Consider the following 20,501-nt stretch of genomic DNA (forward strand, 5'->3'; position numbering starts at 1 on the left):
TGTTTTACAGTTGTGAATTATCTCTTTTATAATAACGCAGTGCAGCGAGGCCTGTGTCAAGGATACTCAAGTCGGCTTTGGGTAAACAGGGGGTTTGTACGCCTCTTGCATCTTAATGCGCTCTCCTTTTCATATGGTAAAGGGAAAAGGCCACAGTGGCGTGACGCGCCGCTCTGGCGAGCTCTGAAGGTGCACAAAACCAGCCAGCAGTTTGATTTTTTTTTTTTCCATCCACAGGAAACACACCAGTTTCGGTGGGATGTTTCCATGCTAGGTCAGTTTATGGATGGCCTGTTAAATAAACGTGTAGTGGAGAATTTTCTACCTCGGGTTTGCATCGGTTTTAAGGGCCTCAAGAGAGTAAAGCATCGATTGAGACGCATGAAGTTTTTGTGGCTGGAGGAGACAGCCAGGTGCAGCCCAATAAATGTGCTAATTTATGTTTTTCAGCGGATTTGTCTTGGATCTTATCCAAAGAGGTAAAAGATAAATAGGCACAAAAATGCATTTGCCCAACCTGCAACATAAACTGATTCCTTTGTCATAAGTTAAATCCACATATGTTGAGTTATCATGTGCTGAATTACTTTTACATTTATCAAATTTTAGGATGTAGTTAAGGTTGAGAATAGCAAATAGGTATCACATTTCTGTAGCAACAGAAATATGCAATGTACTTTATGATTCAGCAAAATTATCTATCTGTGTTTTACAGTTGTTAAAAAAAGTTTAAAAATGCATTAAAGTCACAACAAACTGAGTGAGTAATGCAGGAACTGTATCAGTTCCAATAGAGACACTTCAGGAATTTTAAAATGAAAAGTTTTTCATGTATTTTATTTGTTTTTGTCTGTATCATGGAAACTGGTAAGAGTGTTCTGCACCGTCCCTTCAAATGCGCCCAGCGACTTTTTTTCAATGCAGGATGTCACTCAGGGGTTATGTCCAGAGAGCACACTGATATACTCACTCATACTCTACTCAGCTCAATTCTAGGTAGCATCACATGCTGCATAAGACAAGACATTTTGCAACAAAATGTTTGTATGGTAGTGAATAATCTGCTGCGTTTAAATACTGGAATTTAGCTGCATAAGGTTTTAACCTCTGTGACTTGCAGGAAATTCAAGAATCCTCAAATGTCAGACACCAGCTTGAAGAATTATCACTTTCTGATAAGGCATCCTTTGTAAAGGGTTTATAAGTCAAAGCTAATGGCTTTATAAATGGTTAATTAATTAACTGATGATCAGTTTTTAGCCATTTATAAGAACAACTTGCAAGTCTTTGGTTGCAAGTCTTTAAAAAAATATCTACTGGTATAGATCTTTCTCCAGTATGACACTTGGTTATAAATGTTAATCAGTAATTAAGGAAAGGCTCTTAGAATAATGCAAATCTGCAGTTGAAAATGTTTCGTATTGTTAATACTTTAATTTTGATCCAGTCTTTCGAAGGGGTCTTCATGATGAACTAAAGAGCTACACAATCACACAATGCAGATGACGTGCGCCACACAAGCCAGGTCTTTTTACGTGTAAGCCCAAATCTGTTTTTTTTAAATAATGGTATGTTTACAATATTCTTAGTTATCTTGTCTTTGTGGTTTTAGGAATCGAATATTTAAAAGATGATATGTACGATGTACAAAGATTAATACATAACAAATGAGAGGTGTGCATCAATATCAAAGTTAAGCCAGGAATATCGTTGCATATGTAAACATAGTGGCTGTAAGGAATTAGTAAAGTGGTTATCAGTTATTAATTGTTAAGTACATTAGTTTTAATTTACAAACACCAAATTCACAACTCAGACTGATTATTGAAATAACCCTTTACTAATGACTAATTTGTCATTAACATGTGTCATGTGGGAGGAAGATATACACCAGCCAGAGGGATTTGTCACAGACTGGCAACCCCTTGTTCCAGTTAATAGATTTTAAGGATTTTTAAGCATTAATAAATGATTTATTAATTATTAATAAAGCTATAGTTACAACTCGTAAACCCATTATTTGATAGAAAATGAGACAACTTCGTATAAGTGCTTCAGAAATCAGCGTCTCATTATTAAGTGGTAATTTATTCCACAGCATTTGAAACCTGTTTATTGATGAGCTGTTTTCCGTAAAACAAAGTGAAAACATGTAGAAAGAGCTACAAAAGCCGCACACTGTTTCTCATATTTCCAACCTACCAATGCACTGTGGAGAAAACCAGACGACTCAGGGAATGCAGTAATGTTTTTCATGTGTTGTGCTGGCTGGTCACAGCACTGGGTCCTCTATTTGTTATTCATGAAGGAAGCTGGGTGAAGAGGCCTTCTTATGATGCACATTTTTCTCTCTGCTCTCTCCCTTCTCTCTCTCTCTCTCTCTCTCTCTCTCTCCACGGAGCTGTTTGACAACTAAGCAAATATGCTGTTTTAGTTGTAGTGAATCCTGCAATTAATCCAGCATAATGAGCATGACACCATCAGCTAATTGACTTTATTGTTTCTTTTAGATTGTATTCAAATCATTTACACAAAGATGTTGTCTCTCTCTCTCTCTCTCTCTCTCTCGCTCTCCCTCTCTCCTCCTCTCTGTCTCCCACTCCTCGCCCTCTGTTGAGTCTTCAATATGCAGATCGGCCATTTCTGCCCCCGGGCTATTTTCTTTGGTCGACTTTTGAAATATGCAAATGCTTCCAACAAAAATTGCAAAGGAGAAAAGGAAAAACCTTCATCTGGGCTCCAGGAGTTTTCCATTCAAAGAAACAGATGATTTTCTCTTGTTCATGCTCTTGTTCCAGTTCTGTTTGCTTTGTCAGTCAAGGGTCTGTCTAATTAAGAAGAGAGCAAAACCAAAAACCAGCCAGACAAAACAAAAATGAAGTTGCAAGGGTGACAATGTTGTTGCTGGTATTTGCTGAAGTTATTAAGTAAATCGGGTTATCAATAATTTCTGCAGAAACTACAGCAATTTCTTACTTTGGCTAGGAGTAGTACTGAACATCTGAGATCTTTATTGATTCATTTCATCTCTCTTGTAGAAGCTATAAGACCAGCCAAGTCATTGTGTTCCTCTGCTGTGAGCCATGCGATGTGGTGTTTACAGAATGAACTGTACTGATCTGCCTGTCTTCACTGAAAACACTGCTGAGAGAACAGAACTTATCTCCCTGGCTTTCATCCCCCTACTCTTTATATTCCACCTCTTCGGGTGTCATCCCGTGGTTCTGATCATGAGTGTGTTTGACCTTCAGCTCTCCCTGAGTTAGAGGGATCCTTCACAGCATGAGTCTCTACCCACAACCCCCTGCTGCGTGTTTAAATCAGAAGCAGAGGCAGCCGTGGAGAAGAGAGAGAGGAAGAGGGGAGAGACAAAGTGTGTTAGTCGGGCTACAGAGAGAGTGGGGAAACAGAGGATATGGAGGGGAAATGATCAAAGTATATCCATTTCCAAAGTCCCCATTCACAGAGACTGAAAAATATGAGGCAAACATTACCAGTTATATTCAAATTTAAAGGCATATGACATTTCTGAGGTTTGAACATGTGTCTTAATGCACTGTGATGTGACATTTTAAATTGCTCTTCAGTCAATAACCGAGTTGAAAGATGATTCATAAGGCATGAAAAGTTTGCTGGGACAGAAACCCATTTCTTAACTGCACTTGATGTGGTGGAATTACTCATGGCAGAGCGATGCTAGAGGGAGAGGACAGGAAGGGGGGCAGTTCTGTTTACCACACTGGAACAATTGTCAATTACAAACCCCTGCTGCGACTTAAATAATGACACCCAATGGACAGATGCACTGGTTAAACACTGTTGTGGACAGGCCCATTATGTATGAGCGGGGGGAAGTTAATGTGTGAAAATTACATTCATTAATCCCAACAGATAATTTGAAAGGGGCCGAAGTGACAAGGAACAGCGCAGAGAAAATACAGCGGGGAAAATGGTACAAAGACATCACTCATCTCTCTTTTCTGTGTGTGTGTGTGTGTGTGTGTGTGTGTGTGTGTGTGTGTGTGTGTGTGTGTGTGTGTGTGTGTGTGTGTGTGTGTGTGTGTGTATCCAGGTGCTTGCAGGTGTGTGCTGGGACTGAAATTTACCCATTTCTAAGTGTCTATAAGCATTAACATAATGGTGAAAGATGTTCCTAGAATGAAGGCATAGAAGTCTAAGATGAATATTTATGCTGAACTAAACATGGGAGAGCAACATCTGGGCCATCGTAGAAGAAGACCAGAGGAAATTCAGAAAAGATTAGAGTCTTGGGCTTTGGTGCATTCAGATAAAGTCATGGCCTATACAGAAAATATGGTGCTTATATAGCTGCAAAAAAAAAAAAAATAATAAGACATGGAAGTTGGGTTAAAGGAAAGGAAGTCTTTGAGTTTTTAATTTCCTCTTAGCTTTTAGTAAAGTTCATGCTCTGAAATAGAAATTTAAAAAATACATTACGACTACATTTGTGGTTGTAGTTGTGTCTTCCCACAGTGGCATCTAATGAGATTTTATCCACGTTCTCTCTAAAGTTCCCCTGCCGTCCTTCGAATGCGACTGCAAACAGTATGACAGAGAAATTTAGTCAGGAAATACCTGCAGCTCTGCAGCCTGTGGCTACGGACAACTGCAGCCCTGTACCCAGGCCCAGTCATGAGCCAAGTCAAACAGCGGGTGTCCCTGAAGGGCTGGTCTGGCTGAGTCTGGCTGGCCCTGAGCCTTTCATGAATGGACAGATTTCTCTGAGGTCCACGTGGTTATAAAGGCTCTCTGTAGTTAAGATCATTTCTCAGGTGGGTTTGGGGGGGGAGAAGTATCAGATACTGAAATATTAAGTGACTTCTGATACAAATGGCAGAATAGATTGTGACACTGCGTTCAGTAGATCATGGATCATAATAGGTACTATAAAGCGACCATAATTTATTAGTTATATTCAATTATGGATGGTGACAGCATCATTTACCTTTTGTCTTTTGTCTTTTCCCACTTTTCATAACAGTGTACAAAGAGGCTGACAGTGTTTGTACATGCGTTGTTACTGCCAAAATGTGACCTAGCTGGTAGTCATGGCTTACACGTGTCCAACCGATGCAGTTCCACAATAATCCACTTCCGTTGTAAAGTTGGAAAACACAACAAACCTTTCTTCCACACGTGTCACAAGCTGGTCTCTGCTAAAATACACTGAACTAAACAGGACACAGTATGCAAACCGTACGACTCCACAGCTAATCTAGCCTCCACTAGATTCCTCAGTTCCACAGCTTCACTGAGGTAAATGTGCAAGGTGCGCTCTCTTAAAGTAACAGTACCTAATTAACAAAGAACATGAATGAAATAACCCATTCTACACATGAAATGTAACCTAAAGTTGAATTTAATGAAAACATACTTAGCCATTATAACTAATTTACTTTTAATATACTAAAATCCCAAAGGTATAACTCAAAATGTACATCTGTGATTATTAAGCAGTGTGATAAGAAGTGGCTGAATTTGACCGGATGACTTTTTTTTTTGTTAAATTTGTTCAAAAGAAAACACTTGAACGTGTCAGTGTTACTGTGAATTGATCAGCACCAAGTAGTACTGTGTGGATCAGCTGAGACATCAATCAACACACCTTACTGTGGCATCTAATTAAATAAATATAGAATACCTTTAAACACAGCAGGTTGATGATGCCATGCAGCTTTGGAATTAACACTTATTCACTGCACAGTGAGGAGAGTTTCACATCAACACCACACACTTCAAGAGGTATAACTCCCATCACATGCTCCTCAAAAGGAGAAAAAGAGCTATTTTTTGATTAAAATTGCAATACTTTTAATCATTGTTAAAGTTACGCATGTAGTGTTTTAGTGAAGGAAATAAAGACTGATTGCAGTCAGTGCTATTGAGATCTGGAATATGAAAGATAATATCACATATCTTTTTTGTGGAAGTGTTAATGCAAAAGTTCATGAAGTGCACAGTTTCAGTTTGGCAGTTCAAGTGGCAAATGAACCACTGTTCATGCACATGCCTTCATAGTCATGCATAGTCTTCTTTGTATAGTTACACTGGCACCACGTTAATGAGCCACTTATCCACACAAAAGGGCAAGTTGCAATTTATGTCTTTATTAATCTTTATTTAATCCTTTATATGTTATACGTAATATGGTCCAAAGCTTTGGAAAAAGCCTGTAAGTGGACATTGAATTGGGATTGTTTGGTCAGACCACTCTTTCAAAAGGACAGGAGCAAACTTTCATTCTTCACTTTTACATCAACACCAACGTCAACTGCGGATCAAATCATAACAACTGCTGAAGCCACAAGTCAACAATCTCCATGACAACTGGGCAAACTGAAGAGCATGTTATATGTTAAAAGCTCTTAAAAAAAGCAAGTTAGTGGTTTAGTGATTGTTTGTCAAACATTTGGCTTGAACATGACAAATCCTTTTGACCGCTATAATTTGTTTTTTGTGTTTAGTTTTAGAGGATCCCTTCAGTGTGATGTTCAACCACTTACCTTCTAGCAAACAGCTGCAGAGCATCTGCACCAAAGCACATTTATTAGCAACATATTAGCATTGACTCTACAAGTGGAATGAGAGGTCTTCCTGATGAATTAATAAAGAGCGAGCTAAAAAGACAAAGCAAGTTCACAGCAGTTAAATGAATTTTTTCACACCCTGGCAACCAAGGAGTTGTTTCTCAACAGATGGATTGTTACTGAGCAGTAATGACATTTTTAGCCATTGATAAAGTCATTAGTTGCAAATTAGAAACTTGTTATAAAGAATTCCTTATTAGAGAGCAGTATAGTTATATTTCCATTTCCAACCCTTTTGCTTAGAAATTATGTTTATACAACTAATTTACAACAAAAAATACATTTTTAATTAAACATAATTGCAGATTACATTTCCTATTAATACAATGAGGATATATTGTTAATTTACATATTTGGAAAGTTGCAATAATATTGATACTCATACTGAATGTATGAGTAAAATCTCAACAGACAACATAGTTTTTTTCTATCAAAATGTCCAATCTTTCAGCACAATATCCACTTGTAGTGACTACAGCCTTATTAAACAGTTTTATGGTTATGTGTTATGTATAGGCTCTCATACACTTGGTGAAGGTTAGGGAAAGATCCTGGTCTGGTGTAGTCCAGAAGTTCACAGTGACTTAAGACACAACGTGTTTATTTACATTTAACCAAAACCACATTCTTTCCCTCATCTTAACCAAAGTGCTTTTGTTGCCTAAACTTAACTACAGGCTTGACTCTGGATGTGAACCCCAATCTCAGGTGTGAGTCTTAAAACCCCGAAATAAGTTTTTTTGAATGGGTTTTGTTTTTCACAGTTTATTTTCTGCAATAATCCAAAAGTCAATGGAAAAATCCCATTTGCTTTTTGTGGAGGGCACCAAGGTGATGCTAATTTCCAGGCTAGCCCAAAGAATGCGTCAGCCCTACAGCACTCTAAATGTAGCCTTTCATTAATTCAAAAAAATCAGAACATTGCCTCAGAACATAACCATGCCAGCAATTATATTGCCACCACAATGTGGGAAAACAGTTACGTTTTGTATTAAAGTCTTTTCTAAGCCAAACTTAGGTATAATTTTTGCCCTTTTATGCAAACACACACACACACCCCCTCCAAAGTAGGGGGATGATCAAACGAGGACCAATCGCGATCATCTTGATTCTAGCTAAAACTGGACTACTCAACACTATGTGAAGGAACTTACATACAAAATGGAAGACAAGCTGCAGCTTCCCAGTTCTTTCCAATGTGTCCTTAACACATTACCAGGACATATAAAAAAAGAATGACGCGTGGAAACAATTCTGGATTCTAAGGATTTCAAACACACAGTCTCGCATGCACACAGAGGCAGAGAGAGGAAATCAACGTCAATCAAGGGGCACAACTTTAACCTGCAACAAGGCTTTGGTGTTTGACTTCCCATCCTTGAGGAAATGTCGTGCAGACCCAGCAACTCACCTTGTGTCATCAGACTGGCCCCAAGCGCTAACACCACACGAACAGGATCAGAGACGACCTTGGCATGCATGCAGTGAAAACACAGCCTACTTCAGCGTCTCTCTTTGATGTGCATTATCAAAGACCTTTTTCCTCCTCTCCTCCCTGGACCAAAGGCTACTATTGTTTTTGTTGTTGTTATTGATATTGTTTTCTACCCTTATAACACAAAGCAGTCTGACCATGACTCTGATGCTAATGTGGAGGTGGAGAGGGTGTTTTAATGAGCTGAGGAGTAGATCAGAGGGGCTCAGGGGGGTTAGAGAGAGGGAATAGGTAGCACTGAACATCAAAACACATCTAGTACTTATGCTTTTCACCAGCCATGACCTTTCAACACCAGCAAGATGTAACATGGAAATTTGGACAGCAAAATATTACAGGAAACAACATAGAAATAAAACAAACTGATTGTGTTTAAACAATGAAAAGTAACTGTAGTGGATATTATTTATTATGATCACCACTGATGTCAGTAATCTAATCAAGAGCTGTTCCCGCCTGGGATACATGGTAGTGACTGAGAAATAGTGGCAGTATTTGAATGGCATGTCAAAGCCAGTTCATTTCATGATATATTTTAACATCTATCATAGTCATACCATTATACAGTATCTGCTTTGAGCACTAGATTTTAGGTTTTGTTTTCTACAGCTAATCCAACCAACAATTATTTCTGTGTAGATGCAAAACGTTAAAGTCTCCAACTTCTAATTTGCTTCTGTTAGCATGCTTCAACGCTGCTCCCAACTTTTTGAAGCAATTTTCCTGAGATATGCCGTAAATATATACAAGTCAGTCTTAACAACGGCCAGACGTGACCCTCATCCTCCTGCACACTGAGATCTTGTTGTCTGAGCTCCTGCTGTGATGAAAGTTTATGAGCATCTCAACAGTCTGTATAATGAGAAGATAAAACACAACACCTAGCAGGACGGATGAGGAACCTTTGTCTCCTCCGTCTCCATAAACTTGTTCATATAACATCAAAATGCAAACTATAGAAAAATGTATTCTCCTGTGGATGAATCAGCTGTTCTTCCTCAAAATATTGCATTTGGCTGGTTATAACATCTCCAGTCTCCTGAGTATAGTGATCTGTAGAAGATCTGAAATTTTACATATTGAATTTCAGCGTTTGAAAACAGGTCCAGTGTGGGCCAGAGTCCACAGTCATCCTGGTGACTCTGTGAGGCTAACGGTATAATATGTAACTTTTCCCTCATTAAAATGTCTAAAAACAATTAAACCTATGTTTATATGTATTTTTTCAGTTGTGTGTTTCCAATGTTTCCAGGAATTCAATTAAACCAAGAGAGTGGAGTTAGAGTAGCACCAAAACCTCCTGAACGTCAAATTTTATGGCAACTGTTTACCAAGTCAACCACATACTGGCACTAGAGAAAAAGGTTAGAGAATAGCCGAAGACAGTAGGATTCATCCTCTGCGAAACAAAAATACACAGAATTTGGAGTACACCTAATGGATGTTGAGATATTGAATGGAAAAATGTAAAACTTTGATCTACTCGTGATGCTAGAGAAAAGTCTGAGAGTCACCGAAGTCATTCAAAGGACTCATCCTCTGGGCAACATGAATATATGTTTCAAATGTCAAGGTGATCCAGCTAAAACTTCTGGAGGTATTTCGCACAAATGTGAACCTGATTGTGACACTAAAGGAAAAGTCAGGGGATCACGAAAGTTATGCGGTTTATCATCTTGGGATCATGAACATCTGCAAAATGTTTATGACACTCCATCTAGTAACTGCTGAGATATTTCAGCCAGGACCAAAGCAGCAGACAGACCAACCAACAACTTTGCCATACAGTATCAACATACAACGCGGGTATAATTTCTGAAAGCTATCTAACTGAAAGTATTTTCCCCAGCATAGTGCAACTTCCACAAACCCATTTTCTCTCCGCTGTCATGTTATCATGGTGGAAAAGAAAAAGAAAAGAAGAATAGTCTCAGAGTCTCAAAACCAGGCTAGAGTTCAATACAGAGAGCAAAGAGTACCCGAACAAGGCAGATGGGAGGAAGGAAAAGAAAAGACTTGTTTACCTTTCCTCCCCTTCTGGGTGGAGGGGCATTCATTAGCTGCTGTGTAAATCAATCTGCTTCTCCTTAAAGGCCTGTCAATTTAGCCCTGATGTCTGGCAGCCTGACATCGCTCACTGGATATTTAACTTGAAAGCCAATTAATCATCATGATTAATTCACTCACAAACCACATGGAACTGTTTGACTTTACCTTATGGAATAAGAGCCAAATTCTTTGGACTTGAAAAGAAGGAGAAATGAGAAGGATTGAAAGTCTCACAGCTCCATTCACTCTTGATCAGTCTCTCAATACACAGTTGCAGCTGTAACTCCACAATCCTCTCTGTACCAGCATTGCAACCACAAACCTAAAGCGCCATCGTTTTCGCAACAAATACTTCTATGCACTCGTACTCACACAACCATGATTATAGTGGAATACTTGTAATTGTGTTTGCTCTTGAAATCTATAATGTTAACACAGGCATGAGGTGTGAGTATAAATTTGCTTGCACGTCTAATGAAGTAACACAGCTGTGTAGAAAAACAGTCATTTTTGACACCGCTCTGCATTTGCAGTCAGGCTAATATTTTCTTAGCTCGACATAATATTTCCTCCACTTTCTCAAAAAAAAAGAAAATGAGCAATCACACATTAGGAAAGCGGAGTGTGAATATGTATTCAGCACTTTCTATCATTATCTTCCAAACTCCCAGCCGAGGTAATGGAAATGACCCGCACTGTATGCCGTTACAGAAAAAGGAGGTTCTGCAATAAGCAAAGGAAAAGATGACTTTCCTTCTCTTCCATCATCCGTCACTATTTCCTCTGCTAATTCACCGAAGCATGAGAAAATTCAATCCATACTTTAAACTCGATACTTTACTGAGCTGTTGTCTTATAGTGGCATTTAACCCAATTTTACAGTGAAACTGAAAATGTAATCCGAAATTTGGCGTCACATTTGTCCTCTCCTGAATCTCTCAATGTGATTGGCTAAAGCTGACTCAACAAAGTAATGAAGGTTGAATGACTCATGACAGCAACTGGCTGACTGATGACTTCCTGCGTACTCTACATGAGCAGCAGATCAATCAATCAATCTTACAATACTGATCCATCAAGAGAACATTCTTTAGCTGCATTTGAATCACTTTTTGAGCAGCAAATGATCACTGTCGTTGCACAGTCCAAGTGTAAAGGCTGACACCTCTGCTTGCAGACTCAGCACATTTCCCTATGTCTGTACACCTATGCCAAAGGCAAAGGATTCTTTGTGCTTGAGCATCTGTTAAACACATGCCCCAACTTTAAATGATGCCTGAGGTACACATGCTGGTGAGACTGAACACGGTTCCAACCATTCCTAAGACAGAAAGAGCACCATGAGATGTACTATGGAAGCTTTTGATGTCAATGGGATGTTGTTGCTGGAATTTAATGCTTTAAAGAATAAGATTGGCAATATTCAATTTTTTTTCTTAATGTCAACAAATTGGACCAAAGAAAGAAATGAGTTTTTCCTGCTATCAAGTACCGTTCGTGTAGCCGAAGTCTGATATATCTTATTCCTGTGTGCCTAATAAATGTTGTCCAAAAACATTTAGCATGTAAGTTAGCCAAAGTGTTGGAGACATTTATTTTAATACTGTGAAGACAGTCTTTATAGTTTGTTTTGAGTCAACGCCACATACACCGGTCTGCTGCAGTACTGTAACAACTCACTTCCTCCCAAATATGTGTTAATCTGCATCTGAAAATATTCCCACATAACTGCACAATTTAGTCCTGTTAGAGTAATGTTGACTAAAGAGTGCCCAGTTGTTTAAGTAAATGACTCAGCTCTTTTTTAGGAGAAAAGTCAAAACTTGATTTGGTCGTTGATTTTAAAACTTTATGTCTTTAGTAGGAACAAATGGGCTTTGGGGTGAGTGCCACAGGCAGGGACAGGGAAGTCAGAAAAAACAACCCTGTCTCCTAAAAATAATGTTTATATCCAACTAAACTGTAAAAGCAAATTTTTCCAAGAAATGTAATTGCATTTGCTGAGAATGTGTTGTTTATTTACATATTTGGCAAGTCACAAATCACTCAAATTATCACAATGTATTTGTTTTCTGCCAAAACATCCGATCCTCCAGTGCAGTATCCATTTGTAGGGACTACAGCTTTTTGAACTCTTTTGGCTGGACCACAACATTCATCAATCATTTAACAAGTAAATATAGTCGAAATCACAGTACAGCCATTGTCTTTAACTTCAACCTCAAAATCTGACATCACAATTTTGCGTCAAAAAGCTTAATCTGCACAACAAACGACACATTAGCCCTCAAAATAGACCAGAAAACTCTCCCAACAAATAATTATTCAAAGTAAAAGACAAGATTAAAAACCTCAGGAAGAGCAAGAGAGGCCAGTTTCCTCTTACAGGGTGGATGCTGCAAGTGCTGCATGTAGCCTACAGAATAGTCTGAAATCACAATGGTAAATGACAAATTTACAGATAGATTGCTAACACGTATGAAGAATATGATCCCAGAGGACATCAAGCACCGTCCAGGTGCTAAGAAGACAGACTACATAAATACACAAGAGACAAAAACCTCTTGTGTCCTCAGATTTCTGAAAGAAGTTGATCAATCACATTGGAGCGCTTTTAATTAACTGATCCACCTCTCTTGATAGACAACTTGCCCCACAACCCACACACACACACACACACACACAAAACCACCACATGAAAACTCCCACTGAGCCAAACTCTGCACCTAACCGTCCGCTACACAAGCCCAAACCTCTATTTGAAGAGCAGGACATGAAAGCAACTACGGACCCTGTACGTGGGCTTGTATCGGATCTTAATTAAAAAGCCTTGCATATTATTTGCTGTAACAAAGGGAAATTTGGGGGTTCATTTAAATCCAATTAGGCCTGTGCTGATGCCTCAGGAGATGAGAGAGTAATTGCTGTTTGAACACGAAGGTCTTTGTTCTGGGCCCCAGTAGATTGATAAAGGCAATAAGCACACAATGTGGAGCGACTGGAGATGGGACAGGGCTGTGAACTTACAGTATAAAGACTTTAACACACCAGGACCACATAACAAGACAATTAGCAGTTTTGTTTCGAAAAAAAAAAAAAAAAAACATGTGCTTGAGCCCCCTGTGCTGCAGGTGTTACTGAAAAGATCAGTTGAGTTAATTGCTTCAGTCATTATTGCCTTATACCACATGCAGAGAGCCTTAGCATAATCAAAGTGCAGACTGCTAGTGTACAGTTTCACCAACTGAAATAAATTTCCTCTTATAATCTATGTTTTTCCTCACTGATCCATCCACTCTTAAAGTCAGTACTGATTTATGAGAGGCTCAGGTGTTCCCTCCAATTGGACAAGGTGGGTGGTGGTAGTGATCAATAACCCACACAACCCGTCAAACTACACACACACACACACACACACACACACCCTCTTCTCGAAGAGAAACAAATTTCTGAGAAAACAGACATTTGCCAAACAGAGAGGAAGACGCACGCTTTGCGACGCTGGCCATGACCTCTCACCTTTAACCTATTGATTGCGTCTGTCTTAGTCTGGTACGACACAACAACAAAACGAAAAGGAGATTTGATGGGCTAATGTGATTACGGAGGAAGGAAGTTCAACCACACGTCAAAGGAATAGTTCAACATTTTAGTAAATTCTCATTTGATTCTTTGTTGAGACTTGGATGGAAAGATCGACACCAGTCTCATGTCTCGACTCTGTCTCCTAAAAATTATTAAAATTATGTATATATATTACTAAATTGTTTTCCCTATGATGTTATGGTGGCAAATGTAATCACTGGTTGGATTATGTCCAGAAGCAACATATTTGTGAATGGATGAAGTGCTATATTTATGAATTGCAACAGAGGTGCTGGGAGCATGGGTATAAAACGCACAGGAATGTGACACTAGAACCTGGGGCTCACATCCTGACTCCCATCTGTGGTTAGGTTTAGGCAAAGATGGATTACCGGACAGCACAGGCCCATGGGGCTGAGAGGTCAGGGCTCAAAATGCCCATAAAAAGGCACAATGAGAACAAAGAGACACAAATGGCAACGAAGAGGACTAAAACAACCGCAAAGAGATGCAGAATGACAAAAAGAGACACTAAATAACCAGAGACACAAAACGACCACAAGGAGAGAAAATATGACCATGAAAAGGCACAAAATTACAACAAGCCACATCATTTTGTGTCTCTTTCAGCCTGGGGGTCTTCTCCTATACAGGAGGGGTGGGGGGGCCTTTTACCTGTCTGTGCCCTGGCACTCATTTCTCGTTATCCATCCATGGGTTTAGGCAACAAGAGCACTTTGGTTGAGGTTAGGAAAAGACTGTGGTTTTGGTAAAACATTAATAAAGGCATTGTGTCTGGAATCACTGTGAACTTTTTCTGTATTAAATCACACCACGATCTTTCCTAATCTTAACCAGGTGCTGCCAGTGTCTAAACATGACCATAAAAAAGTTTAATAATCCTAATATTGTACTACAAGATCAGATATTATGGCAGAAAACAAATTAAATACGTTGCAAGTGAACATTTTACTTATATATTCAGTATCAACATTTTTGCAACTTGCCAGATATGTTAATTAACATTTTCTCATTATGTGATCAGAAAATGTAATTGTTTGAATGGCAGCAACTGGTATCATCAGAAGATAACACGCACCCAAGAAAGTTTATGGCATTTGTTATGCATTAGATATTTACTATGAAAGATATTTGTGTGTCACCTGACAGGACTAAGTTTGTTAAGATATATAAATCTAAAATATCAGGTATCATCATCATATGTGACAAAATATTCCCCCAAAACAATTGCTATAATTCATTCTATAAGTCAGTGATTTTAAAATAATGCTCTACGGGAAGGAATGGAGACCTTCCTAGGAATTGAGGGCAATATTCAGCTTTTTTTTGTGAAATCCTCCTCTGTGTTACATCAACACAAAATAAAGTAAAAGCTGCCTGATGCTGTGATCCATCACCTCACTGTCTGTGCTTGTATTTAATAAAGGCTCATGTAATTAAATTACCTGATCAATACAACAGAGCTAGTAACCTTAAAACTGCTTCCTAAGTGTACAGAAAACATTCTTACTATGTCCCTCCTCCCCTCTGCACTCTCTCTCTCCCTCACCTGTCACACCTTTCAGGTGAAGTTGCATTCACTCTGCCTTCCTCTTGAGTTCTCTGGAGATGTTCCTTTGGTTTAGGGCAGTGTTTCTAGAAGAGAGGGAGCATAGCCTGGACACCAAAACACTCTGCTCAGGTCACATCTGGGGCCCCATAAAGGCCAGAGATCACCTGATGAAGGTTAAAGGGCAGTTTTCTGGCTTTAGGCCAAGGTCAAGGTGGCAGAGGTCAGTGTCTGAGTTGTCAGCCTCATCCTGCCCTTGGCCTTGAGCTGATCAATAGGAGCAGGGTCTCTGCTTGCCTCAGCCAAACAATCAATGATACATTTACATCCAGCACGGTCACACATCCCAATACCCCGACATTTCCCCACGCCTCACCATGTTATCCATGCCTATTTTCTCAAAAGAGCTATTCTCTCAGTCACTATTGCCTCTTCTTTCAGCGTAAACATGGCTCTACGGCCCACAACTTTACCGTTTTGGTTCAGTCTCACTGTTGTTCTCAGCATTGCTCTGGACGCAGCAGGAGCAGACAGCTCCTATAAGCAGGAATAAACCATAGCAGCAGCTTGTTTCAACATAAAAAAGCTCTGAAACCTTCTGTACGCTATTTAGCACCAAACAGAGACAGACAAATGTAGCTGGTGAACATAGTGGAATAGCTAAAAACCCCGGATTTGGTTTTATGGCCAGCAACTTTACAGTTTTAGTTCACTCATAGCATCATTACATTCACATACAACCAGGTGGACCAGGTGTGGAAATGAAAATCCTGATGCGCTGGGGGAATGTTTAACATGGGAAAGTTCCAGGACATCAGTTAAAGTTCTGGAAAATTTTAGTGGAAAAACTATATGGAAACATGTCATCACCAACATACAGGCCTATTTGGGAACCAATATGACAACAGAAAAAATGAAAGCCATCAGTAGAGCTGCTGTAATGTCACCTACAGGTAGATACTGGTATTCGCTTATGGCTAGTCCCACTGAATGTCCATAATGTCCCATTAAAATGTTGTCCATATAATCAGCTAAATTACATGTTTTTTTTTGTTGTTGTTGTTTGTTTTGTTTTAACAATCTGTGGTGATTAGCAGCCCTCTGTCACTTTTTATCTGGTTTCTTGTTCTTCCCTGTTAGCTCCGCGCACTCTCACCGCTCGTTGCTCCTATCCTGAACCCTTCTCCATCCTCTGCAGCTTCTCTGTGACATGGGACATTTAGACAAACTCAAGCTATGTTGTTTGAACAGTGTCTCCTATTAGATGGCCCTTCCTTTATATTCACACATGGTGCATTTCCAGTCCCAGAGCAATTATACACATGACTACACTTGGAGCTAAAGGAACAGGCTGAATCTTTATCACCAGCCAAAGAGCAGCAGCACTGAGCCGCCTGCCTTCTGTGCCTGTCTGCATTCCCGGTCAAAGAAGAGGGAATATTATTTTGTTCTAATCAAATGACCAGAATTCGGACAAGAAAAGTTAACATAGACCTCAATTAGCATTTTGCATTCTTTGCAAAAATCGCTCCACTGAAAGAGGAGATATAATTATTCACTACAAGTCAAGGTTTTACCTCAGGTTCAGCAACATCCACCTAATAGCTATGCATGAAAGACATACAGCGTGACAATGACAAGAGAACTGAGAACCAAGTCCATTGTTTGATTTTGAAGGAACAACATAAAAAAAAAAAACTACAAATAAAAAAAACTATGGTTCCAATAATAATTTAACAGTGTGGCAGCATGCATACATTGTCATAACTTGCTTTCTTTCATATTCATGGTATCCACAAAAGCTCTCTTATAAATATGAAATTCTCATATTATCCATGTCTAAAAGGGCCATGGCCGTTCGACTCACCCATGGACTTACTTCTTCTATATCGGAAATTTCTGGGATATATATACTCTGCGAGTATATATATCCCACTTGGCAAAATGAACGACAGTGTCACCACTGGTGGTTTCTGTACATCAAAATAAAATACAATATTAATACAATAAAATAGAATTGGCGCAGCCAATATAATAAGGAGTTACACACAGTTTACTTGTATCTTGTTTCTATTGTTAACAAATTGCTCCAAATAGGGAGGATCATTAAATGATGTGACTACAAGGTCAACAGTGCTGATCCCGAATACTGAATTTCTTGCAGTTGGTGAGTGTTAAAGGCTGTTCAAGAGAGAAAGAATAAATAAACATCACAATAAAAAAACTATCATTGTCTAGACAAATCAAATAAACTGAGACACATTGTTGAGGTTTCAGGGCCTGAGTTTTAGTTATTTGAACTATTACAAATGTCTGTGTGACTTTGAAAAAGGTTTTGTTACTTCTGGAAGAGAACCTGCAAGATCTAATTTTACTTCAGCCCACAAACTAAGAAATATCAGTTATTGTAAACAGTTCCCGATGGTCTACAGCAATTTATATTCACTAGGATACTCAGGCTTATGGCAAAGGAACAGCAGTGATATGGAGACATGGTGGCCCTCTGTTGGCCTTTTGTACCAAAGAAACAATCTGAACTTGAAAATGTAACTCTGTCCCCTAAAATGATCGAAAAATGCTCCAGCATTCGGTTTGTCCATCACATATCCACCTCTCTAATGTCTGGAAATCAGGGTGTTACTGAGTGGTCTCCCAATCAAAAAGAGTCTTTGAGGACAAGGACAATCATGCTCTAAAATGAATGATATCACCTTTTGCAGGATGAGGCAGTGTCAGAGAATCTGGCAGCAGCTAAGATGAAGGCAGGACGTTTGAAGATGAGGAAAGATGTTTGAACCTGCACCCTCTTTTCCGAGTCCCAGTGGGGAGTGTATATGGGAAGGCAAGTCATGTATTATTTAGAGTTGGATCTGCCTTTGTGCTTGATCAGGGCTTGATTGAGAGAGGCTGTGACTGTTTTTCCCCCCATGTAAGAATATGAATGTCTGCTCAGGAGTGAAGGTGAGCTCGTGACCGCCACACAGAACTTGGTCAATATCTGCATACATTGAATACAAAGTGCAGGAAATGTGTTACACCCCTATTCTGTCATGAACACAGATAGGCAATGTCAACAGAATACTTTAGATACATTACTCTCTTATACATTACTTGTTGGACAGCTGTGGGATAACATGCAGTCCTTGTGGAGCTGTTTTAAGCACTAATAGCCCCGAGCACAGGAGTATTGGTAATGTGTCGGGACCGCAGGGAGCTATGTTTTAGCCAATCCCTAATTAAAGTAGAAACTCAAAGTGCTGTGCTCCTCTGCTGTTCAGCAAACGAGCCATAGCTGATATGCTCTTTAAGTCATTAGCAGCTCTGATTCGTTGCCACAGCACCTTGTTAACAGAACAGGGGCTCATAATCCCAAGACAAGACACTCTGTTGCTTGTGGAGCAGTTCCTCTGTTCGAAGTGAAAAACCAGTTTCGTTCATGTTTAACTGCCTCTGGTTGGTTTAAAAATAAAAAGGGAAATCAATATGAGAAAATGGCTTTTACCTTGGTTCACCTCATCAGTGGTCTTCGTGAATGCAGTGAACTTGGTCTGTGGTGAAGAAGCCTTTCCCCTGCAATGTTCCATTTTCATCCTCAAAACAGATCTTGTATCCATACAGTTTTAGTCTTTCTGGCAGTACAGTCAGCTGGGGCCTTCCTGTGCGGGGTTTGCATTTTCTTAATGTGTTACCTGCAGATGAGATGCAGTTTAAGTTCATTTCCAACCGAACTGAAAGTGTCAAAATATGTTCTCATATTATAAGTACAATGCTTTGTTTGGTGGTGCTGTGTGTTATGTAGTTGTTCATGCATTTTCTGATAAAAAAAAAAAAGCCAGGATGGAAATGGAAAAATTTCCAAATGTCTGATTTTTTTAAAACATTATTCATTAAAGCATTAGTGAAACTGAAGCTTGCTAATGTTACTCATTTAAATGCAGTTTGGAGGCGTGACAAGCAATACTGAAGGCCAATGTTAATGTTGATCCAAAGTAATAAAAAGTAAATGACAGAGGTAAACCATAACCTGTAGTTATGGTTGTAAAGTAGTAAACCTATTGCTGTTTCAGTGTTATCATCCCGTAAGTGTTCCTTATTGAACTAATATGGGATCCGCTTTGTCCCATATGTTTGAGACTCAATTCAGTGCAAATCTATGGGAGATAAATATTCCAGGTTAGACTGTTAAAACAGGGCGATTTGTAAGAGACAGAAGGAAACCCTCCTGTTTTCCCTCAGCCTGTCATGTTATGTTGTTGGTTAGGGCTCACGACCCTATATTTATGTGTATGTGCTGCAAATAATCACAACACAAGCAGACACACAAACGGGCATAAACACATAGTATATGTAACTTCTGCTGCAAGGGGTCTCTCAACCAAAATACTAGCAAAAAAAAACAGCGGTGGGTGACGTCAAGAAATAGTGTTGTCTTCAGCACCATTACTGTAAACTTCTCCCGGTTGGGATTCCTTCAGTGCCAGTCACTCAGGAAATCAAACAGCCACGGTGATTATACCGGTGGAACCGATGGAAACACCCATAAAGCAGTTTCACTTTAAACATCAGTAATTTGCCAAAGCTCTCTGGTGGACAGGGAGAAAATGGAAACTGAAACTGGTTACCTTTGTTTCTTTAATAACGTGTGTTGGTGTGAATAATTGAGTCTGAAAACTAGTTTGAAAGTTTGAACATGGAGAGAGAGAGGGAATAAAAACAAACGTGGAGTTAGAGAAAGGTGAACTTACCAGACCTCTGTGGCTCGCTCCTCATCTCTGCTTGAGGCTAGTAGCTTGATCCTTCATTGGCTGCCGCGGCTACTACCATAACACACCTGAACTGTTGGAACTGAGTGACTGTCGGCAGTCGCTTTGCATTGTGGGTAATGGCGTCAGGTTTTGATAAGGGAGAACCGTGTATGGAACAAAACAGAAAGGTTCTGCTGCGTTAATTTTGATCCTTTAAAACTGCCCACCTCGAGTCTGACTATGTTTTAGAAGAACGTCTTTCTCCCTATATATAATGTGTGTGTATACAGTGAATTACGTCTTTTTGGACCTTATTGTAGCCTGTTGGGCAAGAAAAATACATTAATATTCATTTTTTATTTCATTCTTTTATTGTACAGTAAGTGGCGTTGGCAGTTGGTCTGTGTTCATATAAGAATTAATATGAAAAATAAATAATTAGGAGGTTG

At 39.3% G+C, this 20,501-nt stretch overlaps 1 protein-coding gene across 1 annotated transcript in view; it reads right to left on the bottom strand.

Annotated features, from left to right (window-relative positions):
* gpr45 (G protein-coupled receptor 45) overlaps positions 1-18,869 on the bottom strand; it is a 31,913-nt gene extending 13,044 nt beyond the window's left edge. The window contains exon 1 of the mRNA XM_022740706.1: positions 18,810-18,869. The gene's annotated coding sequence lies outside the window, so the exon portion shown is untranslated. The remainder of the gene's footprint in view (positions 1-18,809) is intronic.
* Positions 18,870-20,501: the final 1,632 nt, after the last annotated feature.

Source organism: Seriola dumerili, unplaced genomic scaffold, assembly GCF_002260705.1.
Source record: "Seriola dumerili isolate Sdu_G_001 unplaced genomic scaffold, Sdu_1.0 BDQW01000052.1, whole genome shotgun sequence".
In the NCBI taxonomy this organism is placed as follows: Eukaryota; Metazoa; Chordata; class Actinopteri; order Carangiformes; family Carangidae; genus Seriola; species Seriola dumerili.